Source organism: Triticum urartu, chromosome 1 (assembly GCF_003073215.2).
Source record: "Triticum urartu cultivar G1812 chromosome 1, Tu2.1, whole genome shotgun sequence".
Taxonomy (NCBI): domain Eukaryota; kingdom Viridiplantae; phylum Streptophyta; class Magnoliopsida; order Poales; family Poaceae; genus Triticum; species Triticum urartu.
In genome coordinates, this window is record NC_053022.1 from 432,859,231 (window position 1) to 432,881,988 (window position 22,758).

A 22,758-nucleotide genomic window follows, 5' to 3' on the forward strand; every position below is an offset into this window, starting at 1 on the left:
TTCTGCAGTGTCAGGCACTGGGGCCTTGTTCTTTTCAGCAGCTGGTATGCTCCTTGTGTTCCTCTTTGGAGCTGTCTTGGCCTTTGATGCAGCCTTGGGTGCTTCCTTGGGCTTGGATGCAGTTGCCCCTGATCTTATAGCATCACCCATCAGCTTTTGTGCCTTGGGTGCTGGTGCAGCAACCTCTTCTTCCTCTTCTTCCATCATGGAAGCCTTTCCAATCACTCTGGCCATGGTCTTCTTGACCCTTTCCTTCCTTTTCTTCCCTTCTGCAGCAGCCTCTTTGGGTTCAGATCCCAAAGGGACTTGAGTAGATGCTCTGGCCTTAGACATAGGCTGCCTTCCTGCTGGCCTTTTAATTTTCAATCCTGGCTTTGTGCTTTGAGCTGAGCCATGTTCCTTCTTGAGCACAACTTTCTTGGAAGTGGCTTCTTCTTCTGCCACATAGTCCTCATCCTCTGATTCTGAGGTTCTTTTCTTCCTTTGTCTGGTGGCAGCTTTTGGCAAGTTACTAGGAGTGCTCCTGCTGCTTTCATCAAAAGAACTAGAGGGACTAGTGCCCTCACTCATGTGCACTTGCTGCTCTGACAGGTTTTGGCTATCACTCTGATCTGACATGATGAACAAGATGACTGCTGACCCTATGAACAGTTTATTGATGAGGTAGAGTGGATGAGCATCACAAAATGCAGAGATTTTTTGCAAAAGAATGATTCAAAATCTTAGTTTTAGTTTCCCACAGAAATCATTTCGGATCTACCGATTTTTAAACTCGGTGATACCGAAGCAGTTTTGGAACCTAAACTAGTGAACTCGGTCAGACCGAGTCACAGTTCGGTGGCACCGAGACTGCTAGGGTTTCACAAAGTTCCAAAATCGGTCACACCGATTAGTATTTCTTGGTCAGACCGAGTCTCACTTGTGCAATGGCATGAGCCAAATTGGTGGGACCGAGTTTTTCAACTCGGTGGGTCCGAGATGGTTTCGGCGGAAACCTAACCCTAAAATTTTCGAATCAATCCTATTCTACGAACGCATTGACTGGATAGGAGTGTTTCAATCGTGGCTAGAAACAATAAGATCACAATGTGCTAGGAATCAGATTGGGGATAGCACAAAGATCGAGTCCATACCCTAGTTCGGTGGAGACTCGCTACGGCGGCAACGGCGGGGTTGAATTCCGTTGACGGCGATGGAGACCAGCGACTAGAGGTGGCTGGCGGTGAGGATACGATCCGGAGACCACGTTGGCAGAGCGAGCTATCGCGCGGGCGAAGGGGTTCGGAGAAATTTCCAAATTTTTGCCCGTGACTATATATAGCCCGACCCTGTCGGTATGACCGAATGGAACAACTCGGTGGCACCGAGATGCAAAACTGTATACAGTTATTGCAACTCGGTGTGACCGAATGGTTCAAATCGGTTGCACCGAGATCGAAAATTCAGATCAACTTAATGATCTCGGTAGGATCGAAAGTAGGATATCGGTCAGACCGAGAATCACAAAGAGGTTTTGGAAGTATAAGTATATGACGAATCGGGGACTCCGAGTGCTCCTCACACAGAGTGGTTCGAATCTGACTTGATCAAATTTTGTGATGTAGCATGAATAGAGTTTGAGACGAGAAAAGCATAGATAGCTAGAGGAGGTTCTTAGGCATTCTTGTCCATCCACTTGGCAAAAGGAAATAAAACCAAACAATCAAAACAACAAGTGGATGTCCTCGAATGAGTAAAATATGCAACCAACATGCTCACACAATAAAATGGCAATTGAAATATGTGACAAAGCATGCACAACCAATTCTAGCATCTATCAAGCAATTGGCGATGACTAGGTCATCTATATATGAGTATGTTGACTTAGGAGTCAAGTGAGAACACTTGATCATAGGTCATACTCATCGTTTAAGCTGAAGTGGGGTTACCACTTTTACATAAAGCATTGTTGTGTTCACATCTTTAGAGTTGCTTTAGCTCAAGTCTTAGAGTAAAGCTCCCCCTAGATGTGATATCCCCCCTAAGAGGGATGAACTAACCTTGGGTTTTGTCGATGATGACTTCATGTAGATGTTGAAGATGTGGATGCTCAATGTTGATGTAGATCACTTGGACCTATCCATTTGAGTGAATTGCAGTTTCAATACCTACATTGGTTAGTCCCACAAGGAACAAACAAGGATATCCATAGACATAGAGTGATGCACACACAAGATGATGTCCATGAAAACTTTTAGGTTACCTTGTCCCTTGTCTTACCAACAAGAGGGTTTGTGACTCCTTGAACTAGTGCAAGATGTGGAAGTTGATTGCACTTGTTCTTGCCAAAATGATAAGAGTGAAGTATGTTGGCGGAGTCACCCTCAAGAACTCTCTAGTTCTTCTTCTTTTGGATCCACACCGTCTTGATGGGAATCCTTGGAGTTGTAGTTGTACTTGATGAAGTGGAACTTGAAGTGGTCTTGGGAATCCACTTGACTAAGGTCTTAGGAGCTTCTTCAAATGCATCAATTTCCTCTTGAAGCTTGTCCTTGCCTTTTTGCTTGTAGTCTTGTGGTGGAAGATCATCTTGAGCTTGTGTCCCCTTGAAGGAAGTAGGATTATACTTCTCTTGTTGAGGAACAAACTTTGTCTTGGGGTATTGATCTTCTTCCCACTCAACTCCATTGGCATTGAACTTTCGTTCAAAACCAACACCTTGATTCTTCCAGTGCCTTCCTTGCTTGCGCACAATTTCCTCGAATTGCTTACTCCCGGCAAGGCTTTTGTACACTCCTTTCTCTATAATTCCCTTCAATAAGCTATTTTCTTGCTCAAGTGTAACTTGGCTAAGAGAATCATTAGTGGAATCAAGAGAACTACTAGAAGCAACAATATTGGATTTAGCATGATCATTGTTACTAGTAGAGGAAGAATCTTTCTTGTTCTTGTTAATAGACTTGACTTGAGGCATGTAAGTGGATAAGAGTAAACACTTGGCAATGTAAGAAGAACTTTTCTTGCGGAGATCATCATTGATTGCCTTTAAAAACTCATGCTCTTGCTCAAGATTGAGCTTTTCAAAGCGTAACTTCTCATGAGCTCTTAAAAGTTCTCGATGATCTTCGAAGATAGTTTCATGAGCTAACTTAAGAGTGTTTAGTTCTTTAGTTAGAGCCTCAATCTTCTCCTTATCATTGTCATTCGTTTTATCTTGATTAGCATGATTAATTGATGTTTCATCATAGTATTCATCACTAGAGTTGTCAACAAGTAAATCATCATCACCTAACAAGTCATCTTCATCACTATTAAAATCAACATACTCGGGGTGTGTTACCTTAGGACCTTTGGCCATGAAGCATCTTCCAATTCCTTCATTTGGTGAGTCAAATATGTCATAGGAGTTGGTTGACACAAGTGCTAGACCGGCAACACCTTCATCTTGAGTATATTCGGAATCGGAGTGATAACTTCTCTCGGAGTGGTTGTCGGAGTCGGAGCCGGATACGCATTCACCAACATGAGCTTGATGTCTTCATTTTGTGTAGCTCCTTGATGATTTTTCCTTCCTTTCTGAATCCTTGCTTCTCCGTGAGTGTCTCCGTTCATAACGATCATCTCTACTCCTTCTATCTCTTGGTGGTGATTCTTCTCTTTTGCTTCTTCTTTTTGGAGAGACTTCTCTTCTCTTGTAGGGAGCCGTACACTCATTGGAATAGTGTCCGGGTCTTCCACAATTGTAGCAGTTTCCCTCTCGACTAGAAGATCTTTTGTCATTGTAGGACCTTGACTTGGAGCTTCTATCTTTGCTTCTACTCGTGTAGAACTTGTTGAAGTTTTTCATCATTAAGCTCAATTCTTCATTGAAGTTTTGTTTCTCACTTGATGATGTAGGGGCTTCACATGAGGCTTTGTAGGCACCACTTGATTTGTTGTGAAGTTCCTCTTTATCGTTAAGTGACATCTCATGAGTAACAATTCTTCCAATTACCTCCGTTGGCTTGAGATCTTTGTAATTGGGCATCATTTGGATCAATGTGCACACGGTATCATATTTTCCATCCAAGGCTCTTAGAATCTTCTTGATGATGAATCTATCGGTCATCTCTTCACTTCCTAAGCCGGCAATCTCATTTGTGATGAGAGCAAGCCTAGAGTACATTTCAGCGACACCTTCACCATCCTTCATTTTGAACTTGTCAAGTTGACTTTGAAGCACATCCAATTTGGATTCCTTGACGGAGTCGGTATCTTCGTGCATATCAATCAAAGTGTCCCAAATTTCCTTTGCATTCTCAAGACGGCTGATTTTGTTGAATTCTTCGGGGCACAATCCGTTGAAGAGAATATCACAAGCTTGAGCATTGTATTGCAACATCTTCAACTCATCCGCGGTAGCTTCACGGTTTGGTTCTCTCCCATTAAAGAAGTCACCTTGCAAACCAACACACACAATAGCCCAAACGGCGGGGTTATGTCCAAGAATATGCATTTTCATTTTATGCTTCCAACTAGCAAAATTAGTACCATCAAAGTAAGGACCTATATGGTGATAATTTCCCTCGCTAGACGCCATACTCTCCTAGGTTGTGAAACCAAGGCTATGACCACCAAAAGCTATGGAAATCAAAGCAAATGGAGACCAAAGCTCTGATACCACTTGTAGGATCGAAAGTATGTCTAGAGGGGGGTGATTAGGCTACTTGACCAAATAAAAACTTAACCTTTTCCCAATTTTAGTTCTTGGCAGATTTTTGCTATTTTAGGACAAGTCAAGCAATCATCACACAATTCGAGCAAGCATGCAAAGAGTATATTGGCAGCGGAAAGTAAAGCATACAACTTGCAAGAATGTAAAGGGACGGGTTTGGAGAATTCAAACGCAATTGGAGACACGGATGTTTTTCCCGTGGTTCGGATAGGTGGTGCTATCCTACATCCACGTTGATGGAGACTTCAACCCACGAAGGGTAACGGTTGCGCGAGTCCACGGAGGGCTCCACCCACGAAGGGTCCACGAAGAAGCAACCTTGTCTATCCCACCATGGCCATTGCCCACGAAGGACTTGCCTCACTAGAGGTAGATCTTCACGAAGTAGGCAATCTCCTTGCTCTTACAAACTCCTTGGTTCAACTCCACAATCTTGTCGGAGGTTCCCAAGTGACACCTAGCCAATCTAGGAGACACCACTCTCCAAGAAGTAACAAATGGTGTGTTGATGATGAACTCCTTGCTCTTGTGCTTCAAATGATAGTCTCCCCAACACTCAATTCTCTCTCACAGGATTTGGATTTGGTGGAAAGAAGATTTGAGTGGAAAGCAACTTGGGGAAGGCTAGAGATCAAGATTCATGTGGTAGGAATGGAATATCTTGGCCTCAACACATGAGTAGGTGGTTCTCTCTCAGAACATATGAGTTGGAAGTGTAGATGTGTTCTGATGGCTATCTCCATGAGTGAAGAGGAGGTGGAGGGGTATATATAGCCTCCACACAAAATCCAACCGTTACACACAATTTACCAATCTCGGTGGGACCAAATCAACAAACTCGGTCGGACCGAAATAGTAAACCTAGTGACCGTTAGAGATTTTCGGTGGGTAAACCCTAGAAGCTAAACCCTAGATCTACCACGAGATCAAGGAGGCTAAACCCTAGAAGCTAGCCTATGGTATGATTGTGTATGGAGTTGATTCTTGTCCTACGGACTACAACCCTCCGGTTTATATAGACACCAGATAGGGTTAGGGTTACACATAGTCGGTTACAATGGTAGGAGATCTTGAATATCGCATCGCCAAGCTTGCCTTCCACGCCAAGGAAAGTCCCTATCCGGACACGGGACGAAGTCTTCAATCTTGTATCTTCATAGTCCAGGAGTCCGGCTGAAGGTATAGTTCGGCTATCCGAACACCCCCTAATCCAGGACTCCATCAGTAGCCCCTGAACCAGGCTTCAATGACGACGAGTCCGGCGCGCGAATTGTCTTTGGCATTGCAAGGAGGGTTCCTCCTCCAAGTCCTTCATAGAAGATTGTAATCACCAAGAGTAGTGTCCGGCTCTGTAAAATAAGTTTCCACATATTGCCATAGAGAGAATAATATTAACACAAATCAAATCTGCTGACGTATTCTGTAGTGCGCCATCACACTACAGCCAAGTCCTTTTACTTGAATCGTTTTTAGTTTTCCACCTCAGCATATTTTGCGACACGGTTTCCTTGGCACGTCTTGTCAAAGCAGACATCGTGTACCCTTTTTACGGGATTCTCATTAATACGGGCGTGGGTAACCCAACCGCGCCATTTATCACGGCGCTTGGGAGGCAAGTGAGTTTGATTAGGCAAGTGGGGACGCACAACCGCAACCGCCTATATAAGGGGATAAGGATCCACCCTATTTACCTATGCTTTCTTCCTCCCTTGCCTACCCATCTCTCGCGCACCCAAGCTCCAGCGCCCAAGTCCGCACTTTCCACCTCAACCTTCTCCAGCAATGTCCAGAGCGGGAGGCAAATGGATGGTCTCCACTGTTACGGAGAGCAAAATCAAAAATCTAAGGAAGGCCGGGTATCTGTCCAAGGACATCACGCACCGGCTTCCTGAGGCGGGGCAGCTTATCCCCACCCCAAGGCCCCATGAGAGGGTGGTATTTCTCCTCCACTTCCTCCGCGGACTGGGTTTTCCACTCCACCCATTTGTTCGGGGGCTCATGTTCTACTACGGCCTGGACTTCGACGATCTGGCTCCGAACTTCATCCTCAACATCTCGGCATTTATCGTCGTGTGCGAGGCCTTTCTCCGCATCCGCCCCCATTTCGGCCTCTGGCTCAAGACTTTCAACGTCAAACCCAAGGTGGTGAGCGGCAGCCAGGCGGAGTGCGGAGGCGCCATGGCGGGCAAGATGGCCAACGTCCCATGGTTCGAGGGCTCCTTCGTGGAGACCCTAAAGGGATGGCAATCCGGGTGGTTTTATATCACCGAGCCACGCGATCCGGAATGGACCACGGTCCCTGAGTTCCGATCCGGACCCCCCACGCGGCTTGTGTCCTGGAAATAGACGGGCCTGTCATGGGGCGACGAGGAAGAGGTAGCCGGATTGCAAACATGCATCCGGTCCCTGGTGAACAAACCAGTCCGGCTAGTTAATATAGTCCAGGTTATGCTCGTACGCCGGATCCTCCTGTGCCAACAACGGGATTTCAATCTGTGGGAGTTCGACCTGGCGCAGCATCAAACCCTCAGCGGGCTCTTCGACACAATGTACGAGGATGCCTGGAAGATGCTATTCAAGGGCACTGAGGCTCCTGCATCCGCTTCTGAGGACCGCGGATACAGCTTGCAGCGTTGCGCTAGCAAGGTATGCCATTTACACCTTTTACAGGACGTTTAAGCTTTTTCCTAGTTTGACTCTATGCGGGATCTAAACTCCCTTACCTTTGACAGGCTTGGCTGACGATGGCCGAACCAATTAATTGTCCGGCTCCGCTGCCCGAAGACTCAGCCCCAGCTCTGCTAGTGAAGCTGCTGGCTCCGGCGCCTTATGTGGTGCCGGAAAGGAAGGCCAAGAAGAAGAAGACCACGGGGACTCGAAAGAGCGCCCATAATGTGGTACTGTCAGGCTCGTCATCCGACGAGTTTGAGACGCCCTCCTCCCATGAAAACGAGGAGGAGGAAGAAGAAACCTCTCCCCCTCCAGCGGGGGAAGGAAAGAAAAGGAAGGCCGCCCCAGAGGGGACCCCTCCGCCGGACTACGCCCCCGACGCCGACGAGGACGAAGAGGAATGGCCGGACAGGGACAGGCGTCCGGTGAAATCGTAAGTGTTAAGATACCAGAGTAACTCATGATATTTCTCTTGTTGCACTGCTTTCCCTAACGTCGAATATAATCATGCAGTCCGCCCCAGGCCGAACTCGGTGAGTCGTCGAGCGGCTCCCTGGATTCATCGGACGTGAACTCTGTTCCGCCCGCTGTCTCCCCCCGCACTGCGGATGACGCCAAAGTGGCGTCGCAACGAGCTCCGGGGCCGCACTGCGGAGGAGGTGGTCCCGGAGGAGCCGCAAGGCGACCTCCCGGACCCCAGGAGTGAAGGGGACAAGACCCCCCAGGGCTCCAAGTCCGGCTTGGAGCCAGACACCGTGTCGGAATCTTCAACGATTCCGGACCGCGGCAGGCGAACTCCCTTGAAGAGGAGCAGGCCTTCTGAGCCGGCAGCCTCCGTCCAACCGGAAGCGCCGGACAATCTGCTGGAGGTGCTTGAAGGCGCCTCCGTCGACGAGGAGCACCGTACTATTATGAGTACGGTGATCCAGAAGGTTCAATCCGCCAAGAGCGGGCTGATTGAAGCTTGCGCTAGCCTTCTAACAGGCTTCGAGGTAAGTAAATATATAAAAATATTACCGCATAGACAGTAGCCCCTGATGCTCTGTTTGGCGTTCGGAAAGAAAAGCCGAATAGAGGATCTAATAAATTTCACAGGAGTCTAACAATAAAGAGTCAATATGCGCATGCAGGCTTCGCTGCTGGCCACCGCCGCACTGACTGCGGAGGTGGGTACCCCGAAGCAGGGGCTCGAGCGGTCCGAGCAAGAGCTCGGTCATGCCAAGCGGCAGCTCGAGGAGAAAGAAGGTAAGAAATACCTTATAAAAAGTGCCTATAGAGAGGCTTGATTGCAAAAAATAACAGGATTGTACTGCTTATTGTAGGGGCCACGACTGAGGTGGCGACCCTCAAGCAGGCGTTATCCGAGGCCGAAAAGAAAACGGCCGCGGAGCGCACCGAGCGAGAGAAACTTGGGACTCAGGTCGGCGAGGTGCAGCAAGAGCTTCAGGCTCTCATGAAAAAACATGAGAGTTTGGAGCTTGAGTCAAAGACCCAAGCGTCCGAGCTCGCGACGGCCTTTGAGGCTGCCAAGTCCGCCAAGGCCGAAGCCCAAAAGGCCCTCCGAGAGTTGGAGGATATAAAGAAGATAGCAACGGGTAAGGCATTCTTTATGCAAAGCAGAAATATAGAAGTAAACTACTTGTTACTTACCCGAATCCGGAGTTCTCCAGGGGCATTCGCAGATCTTCCCCGCAGCGTATCCGATGCCGCTGCATTCTATCAAGCTGAAGAGGGCAGCTCGACGGAGAAGGTGTTCTGGTCTCAGTATGCTAAGGCCGGACACCCTGTGCCCTTGAGCGACCAGCTGAAACAGCTGGTCGAACTCCACAAGGCGGCCGAACAGGCCCTGAAGGGCTTCATAGTTCGGATGTGGCCCGGAGAGGCCCTGCCTGGGAGCTACTTCGGGCTGGTGCAGCGGCTGGTGGAGGCCTGTCCAAGGTTCGAGGTGATCAAGCGCTCAGTCTGCATCGAAGGTGCCCGTAGGGCCCTTGCCCGTGTGAAGGTGCACTGGGGTAAGCTAGATGGGGAGAAGCTTGTGAAGGACGGGCCGCCACCGGGGAAGGAGCATCGCGAGCCCGAGAACTACTACAAGGATGTTCTTGCGGGTGCCTGTCTTGTGGCAGATGAGTGTACCAAGGATGTAATCTTTGAATAAACTCGCTCGTTTTTATCCCGTGCGCTGAAAACTTGTTCATAGGCGCTTTAAGCAATGCTTGTTGAATTTAAAATATTATTTTCTGTGCGGCCGTTTATCAAAAAATTGAGAGATGGCCAATCGTCGGCTTCTGCCCCCATGCCACTAGTGCTGGGGTGTTCGGGGATAAACCTGAGCACTCTTTTTGCCATAGTTGGGTCCTTCGAGGGAGGCGCTCAGCACAGCGAACCAGGCAATCGGACTATAATGCTTGAACACTCTCACTTAGCCATAGAACGTTATAATTTTAAATTTCGGTGAAGCCCCTAGTTCGTAAGACCAAATTCGGCGCGCTATCCACGCCTTGGCTGGGGTCATCCAGCTCCTCGCTCTAAGCGGCATAAGCCTTTAGGGACTAAAAAAAACCTCTCGAACAGCGACCGGTCTCTCACCTCATCATGACAGTCAGTTTTAGCTTTCTTCACTGAGGTGCTTAACCTAGCTCAACCGGGGCACAATCGCAGTGGTTCTCCTAGTGCTACCTTAGCCGATATAGCGGAACGTAAGGCACCAAAACATAGGAGCCGGGCAAACCCAACTATTGACCCAAATCATTATTCGGAGCCGATGCATATAGTGCTATAAGTTCGGGGTGCCGCACTTGTGAAAGTGTTCGGACTTCTCACACCATATTAAAGGGTACTGAAGCCCCTGGCGTACTTGCCGTACCACAGTGTACGGGTGCAACATGTCATTAATGAACATATATATGAAAAGAGTAATGCAAAAAAATAGACAAAAAGCTAAGCATTGTTTATGGAGAGGCTGTTTATCAAAGCCGAACGATACAAATACTGCGGTAAGCAAAAGATATTTGACTTATTCAATATGTCCTGACCAGGGAAAGGCCGCGGAATTTTATTTAAAACAGGTATACCGCTCGTAACAGAGATCACCTGGGAGTTCCATAATGCGGCATGGCTTGTCTGCCTCCCTGGATCTTGCATCGTTTGTGCGGCAGTCGAATTGCCGAACAGGTCGTCCGAAGTATGGAGTCCTGAAAGTAAGAAAAGAAAAAGAATCCGGCAGCCCCTGGTACGTTTTAAGCCGTACTGTGGGCGTGCCGTTTATTGTGCCCCTTCCCCTGTGCCCATGGTATTTCAAGGGCGTAGTTATGTACGCGAGGTACTGATTTTGCTATGTCGCGAGAGCGGGGGTTGGGGCCGTATTGCTACGCTTGTTCAGAGTGTGCCAGGTGGTCCTGTTGCCGGTTACTCTGGGCGCGCTTGGCAGTGTCTGGCTTTTTAATGGCCGGACTGGAGAATTGCCTAAGAAGGCTACTTTGTACCTCCGCTGCGAGGGCCGCCGTGTGCTCCTCCGTAAGGAGGGAGCGTTCGGTGTTTCTGTTGATCGTGATTACGCCTTGAGGGCCTGGCATCTTGAGTTTGAGGTATGCGTAGTGCGGCACCGCATTGAATTTGGCGAATGCGGTTCGTCCGAGCAGGGCGTGATAGCCACTGTGAAACGGGACTATATCGAAGATTAACTCTTTGCTTCGGAAATTATCCGGGGATCCAAAGACCACGTCAAGTGTTACTGAGCCTGTGCAGCTGGCCTCTACACCTGGTATAACGCCTTTAAAGGTCATTCTTGTGGGTTTGATCCTTGAGGGATCTATGCCCATTTTCCGCACTGTATCCTGATAAAGCAGGTTCAGGCTGCTGCCGCCGTCCATGAGGACTCTTGTGAGGTGAAATCCGTCGATGATTGGGTCAAGAACCAATGCGGCGAAGCCGCCATGACGGATGCTAGTGGGGTGGTCCCTTCGATCAAAAGTGATCGGGCAGGAGGACCATGGGTTGAACTTTGGGCCGACTGGCTCCATCGCGTATACGTCCCGTAGCGCACGCTTCCGCTCCCTCTTGGGGATGTGGGTTGCGTATATCATGTTCACCGTCCGTACTTGTGGGGGAAAGCCCTTCTGTCCATTGCTGTTCGGCGGCTTGGGCTCCTCGTCGTCGCTGTGCAGCCCCTTGTCTCTTTTTTCGGCTCTTAACTTGCCTCCCTGCTTGAACACCCAACAATCCCTGTTAGTGTGATTGGCTGGCTTTTCGGGGGTGCCATGTATCTGGCACAAGCGATCGAGTATTCGGTCCAAACTGGACGGGCCCTGAGTATTCTTTTTGAATGGCTTTTTCCGCTGCCCGGATCTGAATCCGGCATTGACTGCCGTATCGTCATTACTGTCGCTGTTAATGCGGCATTTTTGTTTGTTCCGACGTGTCCTGCCACTTTTGTCCTTGGTATCCGAATTACCAAGGTTCTTTGATAAGTTGTTACTGCGAGCTAGCCAGCTGTCTTCTCCCGCGCAAAAGTGGGTCATGAGTGTCGTGAGGGCTGTCATAGATTTTGGCTTTTCCTGTCCCAGGTGCCGGGCAAGCCACTCGTCGCGGATGTTATGCCTGAAGGCTGCTAGGGCCTCTGCATCCGGACAATCGACTATCTGGTTTTTCTTTGTTAGGAACCGTGTCCAGAATTGTCTGGCTGATTCTTCTGGCTGCTGAATTATGTGGCTTAAGTCGTCGGCGTCCGGCGGCCGTACGTAAGTGCCCTGGAAGTTATCGAGGAATGCGGCTTCCAGGTCCTCCCAAGAACCGATTGATTCTGCTGGCAAGCCGTTAAGCCAATGCCGGGCTGGTCCTTTAAGTTTGAGCGGGAGGTACTTAATGGCGTGTAGATCGTCGCCGCGTGCCATGTGGATGTGAAGGAGATAGTCCTCAATCCATACTGCCGGGTCTGTGGTGCCATTGTATGATTCGATGTTTATGGGTTTGAAGACCTCTGGGATTTTATGACCCATTACTTCATTCGTGAAGCATAGCGGGTGTGCGGCGCCTCTGTACTGGGCTATATCGCGACACAGCTCGGAAGAGCTAGTTCTATGGTGTTCGGCCCGGCCGGATTTGTGATATACGGAGTGGAGATCATTGTCACATACCGCAGGGCGCCTGCACGATCCGTAGATTGATCTTGTCTGTTTTGCCTTATCCTCCAGTATGTTTCGCAGGTCGGGCGCATTTTCCCGTGCCTTAGTTGTGCGGCGTCGGGGCGTGGCTTGGGTGGAGGGCTGAGATGCCTCTCTGTCATGGCCACGGGGTGGCCGGTCTGGCATGTCATGCGCTGGTGATGTAGGTGCTTCCTCCTCTGATCGGGGTAGCGGCCTGCGCTTCGGGTAACTCTTGGAGGGGCGTTCGAGTTCATACTCTTCGGCCACAAGGACTTCAGTCCATCTGTCAGCTAGCAAATCTTGGGCAGCTCTAAGCTGTTGCTGCTTTTTATTGAGGCTGCTTGCCGTGGCTAAAAGCCTGCGTTTAAAACGCTCTTGTTCGGCAGGGTCTGATGGTATGACGAATTCGTCGTCATCGAGGCTTGCCTCGTCTTCGGAGGGAGGCATATAGTTATCGTCCTCGATCTCTTGGTCTGCCGCTCTCTCATGAGGGCTGGCTTCTCTATCTTCCTGTGCCGAATCTTGCTGGGGTGGGTGTTCTTCGGCGCTATCCGGGGTAGTATTATCTCCCGTGCCGGAATCACCGTTTTTGCTTTGGCGGGATTTAGAGCGGCGCCACTGACGTCGGCGCTTTGGCTGTTTCTTGGGGGCGTCGTCCCCCGTTGTTCCATCGCCATCTCCGTCTTTTGGAGTATCCACCATGTATATGTCGTATGATGAGGTGGCTTTCCAGCGCCCTACAGGTGCTGGTTCCTGTTCGTCTCCTATATCGTCGCCCATGCCGTCGATGTATTCGGAGCCGAAGTCAAGTATGTCGGTTAAATCGTTGACAGTGGCTACAAAGTGGGTGGTGGGTGGGTTTTGAATTTCCTCACCGTCCGTATCCCTCCCTTGCTGACCGTAGTCCGGCCAGGGCTCTCCTGATAAAGAGAGAGACTTAAGAGAATTCAGGATATCGCCAAGAGGGGAATGCTGAAAGATGTCCGCTGCGGTGAACTCCATTACCGGCGCCCAATCGGATTCGATTGGCAGGGGCGCGGGGGGCTCGGAGTTCAGAGAGGAATCCGGCTCCTCGGAGTCACGGGCCATGCGGAGTGCGGGGCTGGAGTTCGGCTCGATTGCCTTTGAGATTGCAGCCCCCGAGGTAGCGTCCAACCGCGGATCCTCAATCGGCGCAGTAGGTTCCGAATCAATGGTCGAGACCGATGCTTGTGCGGCCTTCAAGGCGCTGTTCGGTGGCAGAGCTATATCATGCCCCTCGAGACAGTGCGGCACGCTTGGCTGTGGCTCGAATCCGTCGAAGATCAAGTCTCCGTGGATGTCAGCCGTGTAGTTTAGGCTTCCAAACCTGACCTGATGGCCAGGGGCGTAGCTTTCGATCTGCTCAAGGAGGCCAAGCAAATTGGCCCGCAGTGCGAAGCCGCCGAAGACGAAGATCTGTCCGGGAAGAAAAGTCTCCCTCTGGACCGCGCTGTTGTTGAAGATCGAAGGAGCCATCGGGCCTAAAGGCAACGACACAGAGGAACTCTCAATGAAAGCACCAATGTCGGTGTCAAAACCGGCGGATCTCGGGTAGGGGGTCCCGAACTGTGCGTCTAGGCCGGATGGTAACAGGAGACTGGGGACACTTTGTTTTACCCAGGTTTGGGCCCTCTCGACGGAGGTAAAACCCTACTCCTGCTTGATTAATATTCATGATATGGGTAGTACAAGAGTAGATCTACCACGAGATCAAGGAGGCTAAACCCTAGAAGCTAGCCTATGGTATGATTGTGTATGGAGTTGATTCTTGTCCTACGGACTACAACCCTCCGGTTTATATAGACACCGGATAGGGTTAGGGTTACACAGAGTCGGTTACAATGGTAGGAGATCTTGAATATCGCATCGCCAAGCTTGCCTTCCACGCCAAGGAAAGTCCCTATCCGGACACGGGACGAAGTCTTCAATCTTGTATCTTCATAGTCCAGGAGTCCGGCTGAAGGTATAGTTCGGCTATCCGAACACCCCCTAATCCAGGACTCCCTCAGTAGGACCGATATGGTTAGGGTTAGGGCATAACGTAATCTTGGTGAGACCGATTACACAAACTCGGTGAGACCGATTTGGTAATAAGCTAACCAGAGGGTTGGTCAGGCAAACTCGGTGGGACCGATTCGCTCTTCTCGGTGAGACCAAAAAGTTACGAAAAGGAAACAAAGAGTTTACATTGCAATCTCGGTGGGACCAATCCGCTCTTTCAGTGAGGCCGAAAAGTTACGAAAAGGAAACAGAAAAATTGCAATCCCATCTCGGTGAGACCGAGATCCCTATCGGTAGAACCGATTTGCTTAGGGTTTGGCAATGGCTATGACAAGTGAAACTCGGTGGCGCCGGGTTGAAAGAATCGGTAGGGCCGAGTTTGGCTTTGGGTTTAGGTCAAATGTGGATATGGGAAAGTAGCTGAGGATTTTGGAGCATATCATTAAGCACATGAAGCAAGAGGCTCATTAAGCAACACCTCATCCCTCCTTGATAGTATTGGCTTTTCCTATGGACTCAATGTGATCTTGGACCACTAAAATGTAAAATGAAGAGTCTTGAGCATATGAGCTAGAGCCAATCCTTTGTCCTTAGCATTTTGATGGTTCCACTTTCACCATCCATGCCATGCCAATCGTTGAGCTTTCCTGAAATGATCATCTTGGAATAGCATTAGCTCAATGAGCTATATGTTGTTATGAATTACCAAAACCACCTAGGGATAGTTGCACTTTCAACAACACCGCCCCCTCCGATGGGTTCTATTTAGACCTCGACGTTGACGAGTGACTGGCCACCCATGTTGTGATCCAAGACTTGTGAAGGGTCGATGTAGATAGACAGGCTTCGTCAAGCCTTCTTTCTTTCTAGTGTCTGTACTCAGACTAGTTTGCTTCCGCATGTGCTTGTATGTTTGTATGACTTGAGTGTCGGGTCATGTGACCCCTATCTATATGAACATGTTATGTATGGCTCCTCGGAGCCTTTTAAATAAAGTACTTGAGTTGTAGAGTTTTGTTGTGATGCCATGTTGTATGTACTCATATCGGGCATATTGTGTGTATGATTGAAATGCTTGGTATGAGTGGGATCCGACTATCTAGTTGTTTATCCTTGGAAGCCTCTCATATGGGGAAATGTAGTCTAGTGCTTCCTGAGCGATAGTAGTCCGCTACATCCCGGTTCACCGGAGTCCTGCTAGCCCAGCACTACTGCTTTGGACACTTGACTGGCCGGCATGTGTTTCACCTTGTTCCTGTGTCTGTCCCTTCGGGGAAATGTCACGCGGTGACATACGGAGTCCTGCCTAGCCTGCTATAGACCGGTTCACCGGAGTCCTGTTAGCCCAGTGCTATAGCCCGGATTCATACGTTGATGACCGACATGCTCGATGTGATTCATGTATGCCTGTCCCCATTGGTTAGTGCCGCTTTGGGTTCACGACTAGCCATGTCGGCCCGGGTTCTCTGCCATATGGATGCTAGCGACACTATCATATACGTGAGCCAAAAGGCGCAAACGGTCCCGGGCCATGGTAAGGCAACACCCGTGGGATTACCGTGCGTGAGGCCGCAAAGTGATATGAGGTGTTACCGGCTGGATCGATGTGACTTGGAATCGGGGTCCTGACAGCGTTGGCATCAGAGTCGGACTGCCTGTAGGTTGGCTAAGCCAAACTGGTCGATGTCGAGTCTAGAAATGCTTTAGTTATATGTAGGGGAATTGATTGTGGGAGGGAACGTAAGGCTCTTTTTACTTCTTTACCTTATGCCCTCTGATCAGTGTCATTCTCTTCTCATTCTACGTGGGTTAAGGACTAGGCTCTCTTCTCTCTATCAGGTTCACGTGTTACTAATCCGTAGTAACTTATAGGATTGTTGGTTACCAGACTCAGTACAGTTTCTACTACTTTTAGTATGCTATCAGTTGAACCAGAACCTTGATATGATGTTGTCGAGTGGTTTTGCAAACTGTTGTGAATGTCTCAACTCTGTTTCTGAGCATTTACAGCTGTTATGCTGTCCAATTTTCCCTAGAAATTCTAATGTCTTTGCATTGTGGTTGTGCTTTCAGATGGCCACTCATGCTCAGAACCAAGTGGTTCGCCTGACCCGGTGCCTCGATGTGCCCGGTCATACTGCTATGCTAGTCCGGGTTATGATCGAGACGGGTTACCGTTGGTATCCCGAATACACCGTTGAAGAGCAATTCCGAGACTTTAATCAAAGCCAATATTTCTGCACCGTCAGGATATTTCCTTCTTATCCTGGATCTACCGAGCCCCTCCATTGTTCCTATGGACTCGGGGTCACTATTGAGATGGCTGTGCAGGATGCTGCCTATTCCATGATGACCATCATGCGAGTTAGGACTGGCCTACTTCGGAACACCGACTTTCGTTATATGCCAGCTTCACTCCCGGGGGCGCAAGGGTATCTCCAGGCTATCTATGCTGACTCCACACATGAGGACTCACTAACTCGCACCACTGCCGAGATGCTCGAGGATAAGGACCGAGAGAATCGGGCCTTGAGACTGGAGCTTTTCAACACCCGTGCTGATCATTGGGCCACTTTGACTCGGTTTGCACCGGCCGTGCAAGCTGGATGTATGGATACGAGGGATCTGTATGCTGTGAGATCTGCTCTACCAGACATGGTGGATTGGCGTGATGTGGGAGGCATCACCCCACCCCGTGGTCCCCGCAGGCCACCGTTTGTTGGTCCAAGACCTCATCCTAGCCCCTTTGGTCCACAGGCTCCTCAGGACCATTTGTTCCCGGATGGTCACGTTGAACTTCCAGGCTATGGAGGTGACTTCTATGAGGACTACCACGGAGCTGTCTGAGTTAGTAGTAGTATCACTAGTATTGTAATAGTTGTATTTCCACCGTCCTGCATGACTTGTGGAATATGACTTAGTGTGTATTAATTCCGGAGGTGTAGAAAAATAATGTATAGGAGCTTGGAATGCCTCTGATGAGATGTAACGTCTTTCATCGTAGTTGTACTTTAGCCTGGGCTTGTACTAAACTATGTATGGTGTGTATGACTGTTGGTATATATATGGCAGCTTCTATATTACCATGTCATACGGATGAACATCTCTGCATTCCATGCTATCCATTACATTCCGCACTTCCTTGCCCAGATTTTACCATCCTTGTCTAAACCGTTGTCTTGTTTTCCTAGGATGGTCAACACCTGCAACAACCCTGCCGCCCTGGAGCAGGGTGAAGCCAGCGCAGCTAGGAATGAAAATTTGCCTCAACCGCCTTCTCTAGCCAAAGTTATGGTGGAGGCAGAACGAAACAAGCATGAGACTAACCGCTTGCTGGAGCGGATTGAGCAGAATACAGCACGCCAGCCGAGGAACGATCTGGTGTCAATCAATGACTTTGTCAAGTTGTACCCACCGAAGTTTAATCATTCCGTCGAGCCTCTTGATGCGGATGACTGGCTTCGCAGCATCACCCACAAGCTACGTTCTGTCAACGTAGCCGAAGCTGATAAGGTTACCTTTGCTGGCTATCACCTCGAAGGCCCTGCTAGCCTTTGGTGGGAAAACTTTGAGGCTATGCGCCCGGTCGGCCAAATCACTAATTGGGCTGAATTCAGTGCGGCTTTCCGTGAGCATCACATCCCGGAAGGTCTCATGGATCGTAAGAGGGAAGAGTTCTGCAATTTCACCCAGGGTAGACTGACTGTGGATGCATACAGTCGTGAGTTTGGAAATCTAGCACGTTATGCGCCTGAAGAGGTATCCACCGACGCCAAGAAGCAGGAAAGGTTCCGCAAGGGACTTAGCCCCGAGCTTCACCGTGATCTTCGTCTGCACGAGTGCACCTCCTTTCAGAAGTTAGTCAACAAGGCCATCAGTGCTGAGACAGGGCAGACTGACTTTGAAGCTTCACGCAAGCACTCCCGTGATTTTGGATCTTCATCCGGCTCTGGGTCTCAGAAGCGCCGGGTCTGGATTCCAAACACTGCTCTGCCACCCAGGTTCACTCCAAGGCCATCCTTTGAGGCGCATCGCCCCAACCAGCAGTATGCACCGCCCAAGGCCTATGGTGGCCCCGCTGCTAATGCTGCTCCACGCCCCAATGTGATAACTTGTTTTAAGTGTGGGGAGACGGGTCACTACATCCGTGAGTGTCCTCAGAACAACCCCAATCAGTTCGTCAAGTCTGTTGGCCGTGGCAAGCCAACAGGAAAGGTGCTCTACGCCAAGCCAGCCACCACTGCCGTGGCCATGTCAACTACGTTTCAGCTGAGGAGACTCATGAGGACCCCAACGTTGTTCTCGGTACGCTCCTTGTTAATTGCCATCTGGCAACTGTTCTCTTTGATACTGGAGCATCTCATTCATTTATTTCTGAGAGCTATGCTCGATTGCACAACACCACATTTAGTGACATGCCCACCTCCATGGAAATTCAAACTCCTGGTTCTAGATGGCAAACCTCTAGGATCAGCCATGGAAATGAAATTCTTGTCGACAGATTGGTCTTCCTTGCATCACTAATAGCTCTCAAGTCCTCGGACATAAACATCATCTTAGGTATGGACTGGATGTTAGCCCATTACGCTAAGATTGATTGCTCTACTAGAACTGTTCAACTCACCCATCCATCGGGTAAGACAGTCAATATTTTGACCCGAGTGTCTGAGCGTCAGCTTTACTCCTTCAATGCCAACCCCCTTCCAGACCTTGAAGATATTCTGGTAGTCCGTGACTTCCCAGATGTCTTTCCAGAGGAACTGCCAGGTGTTCCACCTGATAGAGATGTTGAGTTTGTGATAGATCTTGTCCCAGGAACCGTCCCAATCTCTAGAAGACCTTATAAGATGGCACCCCTAGAACTAACCGATCTTAAGAAACAACTCGATGAGTCCTTGCAAAAGGGTTTCATCCGTCCTAGTTCTTCTCCATGGGCTTGCCCCGTCCTCTTCGTCAAGAAGAAGGATGGAACGGATCGGATGGTTGTAGATTACCGACCTATCAATTTGGTCACTATCAAGAACAAGTATCCGCTCCCCAGGATCAACGACTTGTATGATCAGCTCGATGGATCCTTAGTCTTTTCCAAAATGGATTTGAGGTTAGGTTACCATCAAATCAAAATCAAGAACAGGGACATTCCCAAAACGGCCTTTGTTACTCGTTATGGCCAATACGAGTACACTGTCATGTCCTTTGGTTTAACCAATGCTCCAGCCAGCTTTTCTCGGTTAATGGACTCGATCTTCATGGAGTATTTGGATAAATTCGTCATGGTATACCTCGATGATATACTCATCTACTCCAAGAATGAGGAAGAACATGCCGAACATCTAAGGCTAGTATTGATGAAACTTCGAGAGCATCGCCTTTATGCCAAATTCTCTAAGTGCGAATTCTGGTTGCCAAACGTGACCTATCTGGGCCATGTAATCTCTGGTAAGGGCATTGCTGTCAATCCCGAGCGAGTTCAAGCCGTCCTTGACTGGACTCCACCTGAAACGGTTAAGCAAGTTTGAAGTTTCCTTGGTTTAGCTAGCTCTTGTCGCCGCTTCGTCGAGAATTTCTCCAAGGTTGCTAAACCTCTAACTGAACTCCTCAAGAAAGATAAAAAGTTCGAGTGGACCCCATAGTGCGAGTTCAGCTTTCAGGAACTGAAAAGACGCCTGACATCTGCTCTGTCGGCATTCTGGGAACGGGGGTCCCCAGACTTGCCTGCCTGCAGCCTGCGGCGTGGCTCACAGGGGGGCCCAGTACGGCCCATCTTCATCGACACAAGACTCAAGACCCTCGCGAGGGGCTGAGCCTCACGGGGCGGACGACACGGACCTTCCTCGGGCGCGACCTCGTCAGGCTGGCTCGCGAGGAGGCGGAGAGATCAAGGCAGGTTACCTCGCGAGGTGCCGTGACGCGAGCCATGACGACACGGGGCGCCAGGCGGGTGCCAGCCCGCGCAGCGTCCTTCTTTCCTCTTTGGTGCAAAGGGGGCAAGCGCAGCCGCGGAGTACCGAGGCATCAGGAAAAGGTTGCCATTTCGGTGCAACGAGACCAAGACCAGGAGGACTACAAGACGGAGGTCACAGTGGAGCCCAAGACGGCGTCATCACCAGAGCTTTGCGCAGGCGAAGACTGCTTTTGTCAGGATAGAAGATACTTGTTGTCCCCTGTCAAATTAGCCCGCCATTGTTGGCTCCCTTCCCGCTCAATATTTGGGAAGAGGACCAGGGCCTCTATAAATAGGACCAGCCACCCACATAGCAAGGGATTGGTTCGATCGGTTGACTAGAGAGGCAGAGAAAGAGAGAACGGTGGGTGAACTTCTCCTAGCAGTTCATCGCCCCAGTCAAGAACAGACCCTCGCGAGGCTGTTCTTCCTTGAATTGTTCATCATCATCAGCCTAAGAGGCAATCCACCCACCACAAACTAGAGTAGGGTATTACACCACCATGGTGGCCTGAACTAGTATAAACCTTGTGTCTCTTGCGCAGTTCTTTCAGTAGTTTAGATCTTTGAGAGACGGTGAGGTAGAAGGCGTAATCTCCGCACGCACCCCAGTGTTCGAACCTTAAGGGTCTGCCGGAACCCGAAATCCGACATTTGGCGTGCCAGGTAGGGGTGCGCCGGAATTCGTCTTCCACCGCTCCGTGCCTCGTCGCGTCGTCATCACCATGCCCGGTGACCAGGAGGGCAACCCTGACCCATGGGCTGCGTGGCCCGCCCGCGCGGAACCGCTCGCCTCGGGCGACCCCATGCCCCAGGCAGCTCGCGGTCCGTAGGGCGCTGCGGGCCGCGGGCGACGCGGACAGACTTCAACAACTCTTTCACCGCGGCAGGCACGGTCGGCAGCAAGGGCCTCCAACCACGCTGCGACCACGACACCGTACACCCGCCGGGAGTAGGCAAACTCAAGGGCCGCGCTCACGGTGGCCCGAGAGCTGCTGCGATGCAGACTGCTGGAGGGCGGCCGCAACGTGCTGCTGGAGCGAGTGGCGGAACTCCTGGGCTTCGCCGCCTCGGGGGCTCACCCCTTCTCCACCCAGCTCCCATCTCAAGCCCAGGGCGACCCACGCGGGGGCTCCACGCGCGCCAGCGGGCTCCAAGGCTACTCCAACGCCAGCGAAGCTGTCAGCGCCGGACCGGTGGCGGCGCTGGCCCCGCCCCCGACCCGCGAAGGAGAAGGACTCAACGCGACCCGCGGCCCCAGTGGGCGGCCGCGTTGCCATCCCACAGTGGACGTGACAGGCGGGACTGCGTGGCATGCAGGGCATCACGGCGTGGCGTTCGGGATGACAGCGCCGGAGGAGGACGTGCCCCTCATGATGGACCGAGGACACCCTCATGAGAGCGGACAAGGCTCGCTCCTCAGCCCAAGCTGGGGGGACGAGGCACTAGAAGCCGAGCCTTTCCAGGAGCCTCGGAACGGTCCCACTGGCCACGCTGGAGGCAACGATTATCGGGCACCGCTAATTCTTCAGGAGCAGGTATACGCTAACCATGGATCGCAGGAGGTGCAGGTCGCCGCGGCAAGCAGCTGCCCCGCTCCCACGGTCTCCTACCCCTCGGGAGGAGGGCGCAGGGGGCTGCAGGAGAGGGGCCAAGATCCGACATCACCACCGCGGCGTTCAGAGCAAGGCGTTCTCAGGAGGGAGGCCCTCTGCTGGGGAGGTGCCTCAGGGCCTGCCCCTGGCGGAGGACCGATGGTCGTCAGGGGAACCGCTGGCGACCACTCTACCCCATCGGGCGGCGTCCTGGGTTCCGGTCGTTGCTGATGGCACTAGATTGTGGCGCAGGGCGGGGCCCTCGTCTGGCGATATGAAGCAAGGCTAGGACCTGTGAAGAAGGCCCAGTGCCTGTGAAGCTCGCTGCCCCGTGACACTCTCACGTAATAATGAGTGGAGCTGTACATGCCCCGGAGTCTCAGGGGTGCCGGCCTCAGGCCCTGGGGCTCCCTCCCACGCCCAGTGGCAGCACTTAGCTCCGCGCTGGTGAGAAGACGTCCAAGACTAGACTAGGTGCCGGACGCGGCCTTTTGTTTGCTTTCGTTGCCTTTCCCTTTGGCTGTATCTTTTCCCCCGCTGGATTTAAGTTGGATTCGAATTTGAGATTTGCGTGTGTTCGGGGAAGGGGTGATTGTTCTCGTTCGAGCCATTTCTCGTGTTCGGGTTACCGCTTCGTCGCAGCTTCCTCCCCTCATGAGCCCCTCGCGAGTCGGGTCAAGCCTGGCTCGTGCG